The sequence below is a fragment of the Pinus tabuliformis genome, chromosome 3_1, assembly GCF_031772625.1.
Source record: "Pinus tabuliformis cultivar Carrire ecotype Pingquan chromosome 3_1, CPIR1, whole genome shotgun sequence".
Classification (NCBI taxonomy): Eukaryota; Viridiplantae; Streptophyta; class Pinopsida; order Pinales; family Pinaceae; genus Pinus; species Pinus tabuliformis.
The window spans coordinates 520,831,703-520,839,263 of record NC_142301.1 but is presented as its reverse complement, the minus strand read 5'-3'; the positions used below and the strand labels follow the sequence as shown (position 1 = coordinate 520,839,263).

Here is a 7,561-nt window from a genome sequence, read left to right as displayed (position 1 = left end):
GACAGATGTGCTTATGGTTTGGAAGTCCCTAGCGTCGAACGAGAGTCAGGTAGCCAAAACGCAGTAACTTCTACACCCACCTATGTCGATGGGTGCAAACATGTGTTGTGCAAGCACATCCGAGACTAAGGATTGAAAATCAGAACCAGATGCGGTAGCAGGAAAAGTGATGAACACCACAAATATTCCATGTTGGAGCATTCAAAAAGATATGTGGAATCATGAACATACTTTACCAAGCAGAATGAACCGATTGGGACCTGCACATACCATTTATCTGATGGGCTTATAGGGCCATGCACAAGAACATGAGCATGGGAATGATTTCGAAGACGACGAGCAGAGCCAATGCTGTAACTTTGGGAAAGAAACCTCATGTAATAACTCCCATAATTGGGATAGCATGAGAGGACCAGAGCGAAGAGACTATGCAGCCACGTGAGGACGAACATATGCCATTTTGAGAAGCCATTTGGCAAGGAACCTTGAGATTCACAAACTCGAAGAAGATAGGGTACGACTAAAGCATAAAATTATGTTAATGGAAGCATAAATCCGAAAACTGGAAACCAAAATCGCACAAGAATTATGTGTCAACAGAAGGACAAGACAACATATGGGTAGCCATACCACCGCACTAGAAGATTGTTGTGAAGAATTTATGGCTCTACTACCATGTCTGCGACCACACCTTATCAAACAAAGTAACCAGCGAAGTGCACCGAATAAGGAAGAACGCGAGGCACTAATTGGTGCAAGGGTAACTAAGGAAGGCTTGTGGACCAAGTTGGAAGGTCACTTGAAACCTCACACCAGTGGTGTGACCACCTGAATATCTGTAGGAAGCACAATCTTAATGCCCCAAGCAGTTGAAAGAGAGCGCGGGACTATAAAAGAGTCTGTATGGGATCTACGTGACATGGAAGCTAGGTGAAGGATCAGTATGACGCATGGGTCGCGTCCACGTAGAAGGGACTACACTGCCACATGAGTAGGCTGAGAAGTGATCGTTGGTGTTAATGTTCATGACAAGATGTCCAATTTAACTCAACGAGGAGCAGACAACGGGCAATTAAGACACAAAATCAGAACTAGATTTGGGACTATCTGTTGCCAATCTCACATTAATGAACCAAATATGGGGGGATGGTTGAATTTGAATTCAAAAGGGCCTATAAATCACAGGTGGCTCTCCACCAAACAACCCTTGGTATTTTTAGAATTCAGTTGTTGCGCTATCAATTAGGTATGAACCTAACGAATTTGGAGGCTGTGAGAGCAAGTCTAGTGTTTGAAACAATGCCAAAGGAGACACAGGATTTCCTTATCAGAATGATGTCAACGACCAAGGGAGTCACGCAAAGCTCTATGGCACCGGTGGGGATGCACCAGAAATCCCTAAATCACCCCAGATCTGGTAGCGCGTGATGAGGCATCAATACAAAGACAGAAGGATGCCACCAAGTTGCTGGCACAACAAGGTGGAACGAGCAATTTGTTGAGGAGGTAAGGGCTTCTTGCAAGGTAGAAAATGCCACTGTAGAGTAGACCAAGGCTGCTAAAAAAACAACAGTAGCTAGGGCCACCATGACATAGGAGGAAAGAGGTCCAGACCGAACCACAGGACAGGGGACAAACAACACATCGAAAGGCACAGACCTAAGTACAACAACTACACAACTAAAATGGTTGTGCGGTATGGAACGAACAGGGCCATGGAAGAATACCAAGGCTTCCAAATTAGATGGGGAGCCTATTACATTGAAAAAGCATGATCTATATGACATTAGCAACACAGTTGGTGAGGTCACTACGGAAGCTCTCCAAGAAGCAATGACAAAGCAGCAGAATGTGTTGGGGGCAGTTAGGGCACAACTGCATGGACGTCAGGTGCAACTCCCACAAGAGGGAACGGTAGGCGGCTATGGTGCCACGGGAGCATTGGCAACAGAGTAGTTGTTGCAGGCCAAAATGGCCAGCACTGTCGCGCTAACATAAGAATTACTGACGGTGAATAACATGGTGGATAGTGTCACGGTAGGATGGATCAAGGGACTCAGCCTAAACCTGGCTGCCCTTCCGCAGGATATTTTATACCAGCTAAAGGACAGAGAGATGATAGAACTCTGCACTAGGGAGGGACACGTAGTGCAAATGCTAAGTGAACAGTGAATCAACATTGAATATATTAGCCTACAACACGATGAAGCGGTGGCACAGAACCAATAGTTGGAGGAGATCGTAGACGGACCATGTCGCTGTGTCCCAGAACTAGAAATCATGACAAATCTGCCAATAGGAATGCGGATCCACAAATTGGCCAGTGGATTCCATGAGGCAAAGGAGGAAACTACGAGGATGTAGCTAGATCTCAACCTACAAATTGTTGAACTATGATTAAAGGCACAACCCTCCATGCCCTCAGAAGTTCGAGAATAGCACGTTGGTGATATCCGAAAAGGGATGGAAGAAATTGAATAGGCTGTGCAGAGTTGCACCACTTTGTTGGAAGAATCATTCATGGTCCTCAAAACCTTACAAGAGGACCCCAACATATAGTGGTTGGAAACAAAGGCATAGGAGCTTCAAATGAAATATAATAGTGTGTCCAGGATGGCACAGACAGTGGTCCTAACTCAGCAACTCGCAAGGTTACAACAAGCAAAGGCATTGAAGGAGCAAGTGGACATAGCATGCCAGAAAGAGGCAATACTTAAAGCACGCATCCAACCTTGGATTGATGAGGCCTTCCTCATCATGGCCACCATCTAAGGAAAACTCACACAAATGAAAGCAATGCATGACATGAGACAGGGATTTGACCCTGACAATGAGCATTTAATTGAGCAAGCAGAGCAGATCCAACAGATGGAAGAGAAGTGCACTACGGATCTTTGTCCAACATAGGCACAGTTCAATGGACTTCGCGCAAAGATCACCACACCAGCAGAGTGACTCAGGATGAGTCACGATGATTGTGTTGGGGGCTTGTTGGGTAGCGGATACCCCATAGCATGTTTTTGGGGCTTGAAGCCCGAATTTTGGTCAAGTATAATGTAAAGACCCCGCGAAACGTGAGCGTGGAGCGCAAGAATCTAGGGTTGTCTTCCCTAAGATAATATAAAGTGTGTCAGCCTACCTGTTATCACAAAACCAGTACTAGGGACTGCAACCAAGCAAGGTCTCATGTAACTGTTTCAGACCATACTTTAGATTAGGAATTAGCCTTCCTAATCAGAGAGGGCTCTCTCACGACTCTTGACAAAATCCTTCAAACACTAGATGGCTAACTCTTTATTTACTTATGAAAGCATAACTGGTTGGAAACACACCAAAAGATATCTCATTGGGCTATGGAGTCTATAATATCAAGTAGACAAGAAAAACACAGTGAACTCATAGAAATCAAGGCTCTTAGCATTACAAGTCAAACATATTCCACCACACATAGCTTGCTGTATACACAGGAAGTCAGAGCATATAAGTATGAATTCTGAGTGATTGCATACAACAAAACCATAAAATAACATAAGGTATAACACATCATCACTTCATTTGACCATGACAATCCTTCGAGAATCTTGAGAAGAGAATAACTCTGTTTTACTATTACTGTCAAAAAAGATCTTACAGTGGCCCAAAACAACACACTTTTTCTATTAAGTATCCAACCCTTTCTACATCTAACCTTGGCCCATATATAGGCAAGCAAACTAAAACACCTCGAGCTTCCTCCTCCAGCATGAGGGGAGCCTCGAAGGTGGCTATTAACTACTCCTACATGCTTTTAACTACTGCATTAATTACAAACATGCTGAACTAAAATTACACACAATCCTAATCCAACTAAAATACTAATTTCATTCTCCTCGCAGACTTGATGCTTTCTTGGATGCTGGACAGCTGTATGATTTCCATTATGGCTAAGATATGTTAAGGGAGCATTCACCGAGCAAGCTGGTCTCGGATGCTAGCTGTAAGACAGCTTATTAATTGATAAAATTAATCACCCTATATCCACGGTCCCCTGTCTTCCATTCCTCTTCATCATTTAAAGACCACACTCCGAGTTCTTTGAACCTTCAATTAACAACGCATAACCACCATATGCTATATGATCTGGATACTTTAAGGACCAACAAGTGTATCAACCGAACATTCTGGTAACTCCACCAATACCCTAGTAGCTCGGTCATAAATTGCCTTTGAGAAAACTTTATGAAAATAAACAAAATATTTTATTTTCCCTTCAAGACCTACACCTGTCACTGTTTGAGTTGTTATGAAACCCATGTATGATCTCCCTGCCTGAGTTTGAGATCTTCTTTTACCATTAACTGACCTCATCATCAAAATTCATTGTTTTTCCACAAAACAGCATTCTACAGCAGTTTCGTAGCGCGCTACGAAACTGCTGTAGATGTCAAAACAGAACCTATGTATCTTTGAAGCGTTTTCTACTTAGATTCATGATCTCTTCAGACATTTGTGCAGCTATTAGGAACCTAAATAGTTTTAAGAAGATGAAGCTTGCTTCTGTCATTACATATCACAGCCAACTTGATTAGCATCAAACCAATAAAAAGCTTCATAAATCCCAACTGGAACATAAAGTCACTGTAGTATTCCTTGCTGTCTTCAAATCTTCAAATGAGGTGTTCTTTTTCAAAGTACAGATCTTAAAGTTGGAAGAATTCAACACTTGGACATTAAGCTCCTTAGGATTATCAAACCAAACTATCTCACCCTACTGTACCAATTTGACTGGGTCTACATATATCAATTTCGGCTTGTCTGTCAGAATCAGCTGCATCTTTTTGTTGTAGAGTTTCTGAATTTTCTTAACCAATGAAACCATCACAATGAACTCCCCTGGATCTAGAAATTTCTCCCATTTAGAGTCAAAAGCATTGATAGTATAAAATTTAGCCTTGTGCTCCTAATTCTCTACTGTCACTGATTTTCTTTTGGATGAAGGATTCGATGAAGATATAATTCCTACAGGGACTCTGTTTTTTATGCATAGAACCTAGAAATCAAAGCTGCAATGTGAGCACTAACAATTTTATCTCTCAATGGATCCACAATAACATCAGAGATATTTTAGATTGAGGCAGCGCATGTTATAGAACTCAAAAGGCTCGGCAAAATATCCTTTAAAACAATCACGTGAATAAGACAACAAATTGCTGAAGTTCACACTGAAGTTCAGTTACTTTGCATCTCCATTTGAAGTAGCATTTCCATCTTTGCATGTTAATACTTTCCTAACTGCATTTGCGAGGTCTGTCACGTGACTGTTATTGCAACCTATCTCAAGTAGAGCTGTCTCTAGTTGAAAGAGATATTCAATGTTAGGCCTGGAAAGACTCACAGCTTCAACCATTTGCTGAGCCATCATTTCCAATGGTGCAGGGTCCAGGTAATTCTTATTCGAATTCTTGTCTGTTGATGCAATGTACACAAGGACTCCAGATATAGCTGGCTCTGTTGAATCCCCTTCAAAATAGAAATCAACGTAGGCCCTTTGGTCATATTCCTTCTCTCTCACTTCTAAATAAGATAAAACAATATCTTCAGCTTGCTGTCCAGAAACCCTGTAAGCAACGCCTCAACTGGTGTGGTCATCGTGAGGCTCGAGTGTAACAGTTCTGCCTGGATTGGCAAGGGTTCCTCTATGGTCTGTGCTCCCTTGATGGAAAAGACGACGGTAGCCTTTGATGAAAACAACTCGTCGTTGGTCATATTGGAAACCCGCCTTCCATATTATGAAACCGTAATCAAATGGATCCGAAAAAGACGGGACAATGCAAAGCATGGAATTTGAAATTAATTCATCTAAATCTTTCTTTGACAGCGCATACTCCCTACAGAGAACATCTGTCACAAGACTTCCGGGAGTTTCAGTTCCTTTAACAGCAATAATCATACATGACAAATGGCGCAACACCACAGCAAAATTTGCGGCTTCTCTTTTCGTTTGATAAACACGTCCTTTTCACAGTGTGTCAAGAGGTCGATTCACAAATTTCAAATACACCTCAGCACAACCCTGCCGCCAACTGTCACCTTGTAATTCAGGTCTCCTGTTACGGTTTCAAGTGGTCAACACGCCTTGCTGATATAGCCACGCATATGGAAATATAATTGAACTAACATTCCATAAGAACATTCTGGTGTATACATTAATCAAACAATAGGCATGCGTTCTCCAAAGATGCCACACCTCTTAAACTCACTTCATTGCATTCATCATATGCAAAATTGCACTCTGCAAACTTCAACTACCTTTTAATGTGACCTCTGCACACTGCAAACAGAACTTAGACCACAGTTACATTCATCGCACTCCTTTAGCCAATAAACCCATATCCATATGCACTCCATTATTCTCGCATTAAAACAAATGGACAAGACTCTGAAAAACAATCTTGTCTGGTTCAAGATTAAAATCTCCCATTGAAATGTCTCCACAGCTTGCTTCACCATATGGGCTGCAGCGTACTTCTTGAACATGATACCGAAAGTCTTTGCAGTGACCAAAGAGCATTAACTTTGACCAAATTTACCATAATTAAACATATTAATACGTTCCATTACCTTTTTTTTGAAGGTCGAATCAACGAACCATTTGATAATTAATGCATTTACATTACCCCTTTGGAGGTTCATTCAATCGAAGAAAAAAAAACAATTAATGACCAGATCAAGTATTCAAGGATGTCACTCAATTAGCGACAACCAAATCATTGATACTATCGCGTTCATACTATTCCAGTGATCTCATGTTGCAGACATTGCACTTGGACTCTTTCAGAACTGCATTCTTCATATCTGCCTTCGCCTCCTCCATATGGATATTGTCGGACAAAATGATACAAGTAATGCAGCGGCCTTAGCTCTTGGAAATCCCATTGTCCTTCTACAACTTTTCGCTCTGTTTGCCTTTGATAACGCGGGTTCAATCCTCCATAATAGTGTAAGAGGCAACTCAATTTTGTTGTTTTATCTCTGAATTCACAACCCGACTTGTCTAATTCCATAGCTTGACAGATGCATCATTGCTGATCTGATTCCCACAGCAAATTCAGGATGTACTTCTTGGCAGCAGAAAGAACCTTATTTTCCCTTACACATACTCCAACTATGATTATGGAGGAGAAATCACCGACATCAATCCCCATATTTCTCAATTCCAAAGATTTGAAACAACAACTTGACTGCTATGTTGTTTATGTAGCTGGTATGAAGGAATGTTATTATGCAATGCTCTTTGGCCACCGTGAGGAACTACACCATCAAATGCCTTAAGAGAATCGACAATCAACCCTAATAGCTCTTCAGATTGCTCTGGCCATTTTGCAAAATCCATAGATCAGAGTATCCTATGCAACAACACCAGAGTTATATCCTTTAGTCAACATTAGACCTTTAAGCACATCAACCTCATCCACAGCAGTTGCAGTCAGTGTACAATAGACATGCTATGATTCAGGCCTCCACTGAAGACTCAAACAAATCCCCAGTTTCGTAGCACGCTACGAAACCACTCAAACAGGTA

The 7,561-nt window shown here is 41.6% G+C and overlaps 1 pseudogene; it reads right to left on the bottom strand.

The window, feature by feature from the left end:
- Window positions 1-5,212: 5,212 nt before the first annotated feature.
- On the bottom strand, window positions 5,213-5,929 carry LOC149188116 (gamma-glutamylcyclotransferase 2-3 pseudogene; annotated as a pseudogene).
- Between the last annotated feature and the right edge of the window lie 1,632 nt (window positions 5,930-7,561).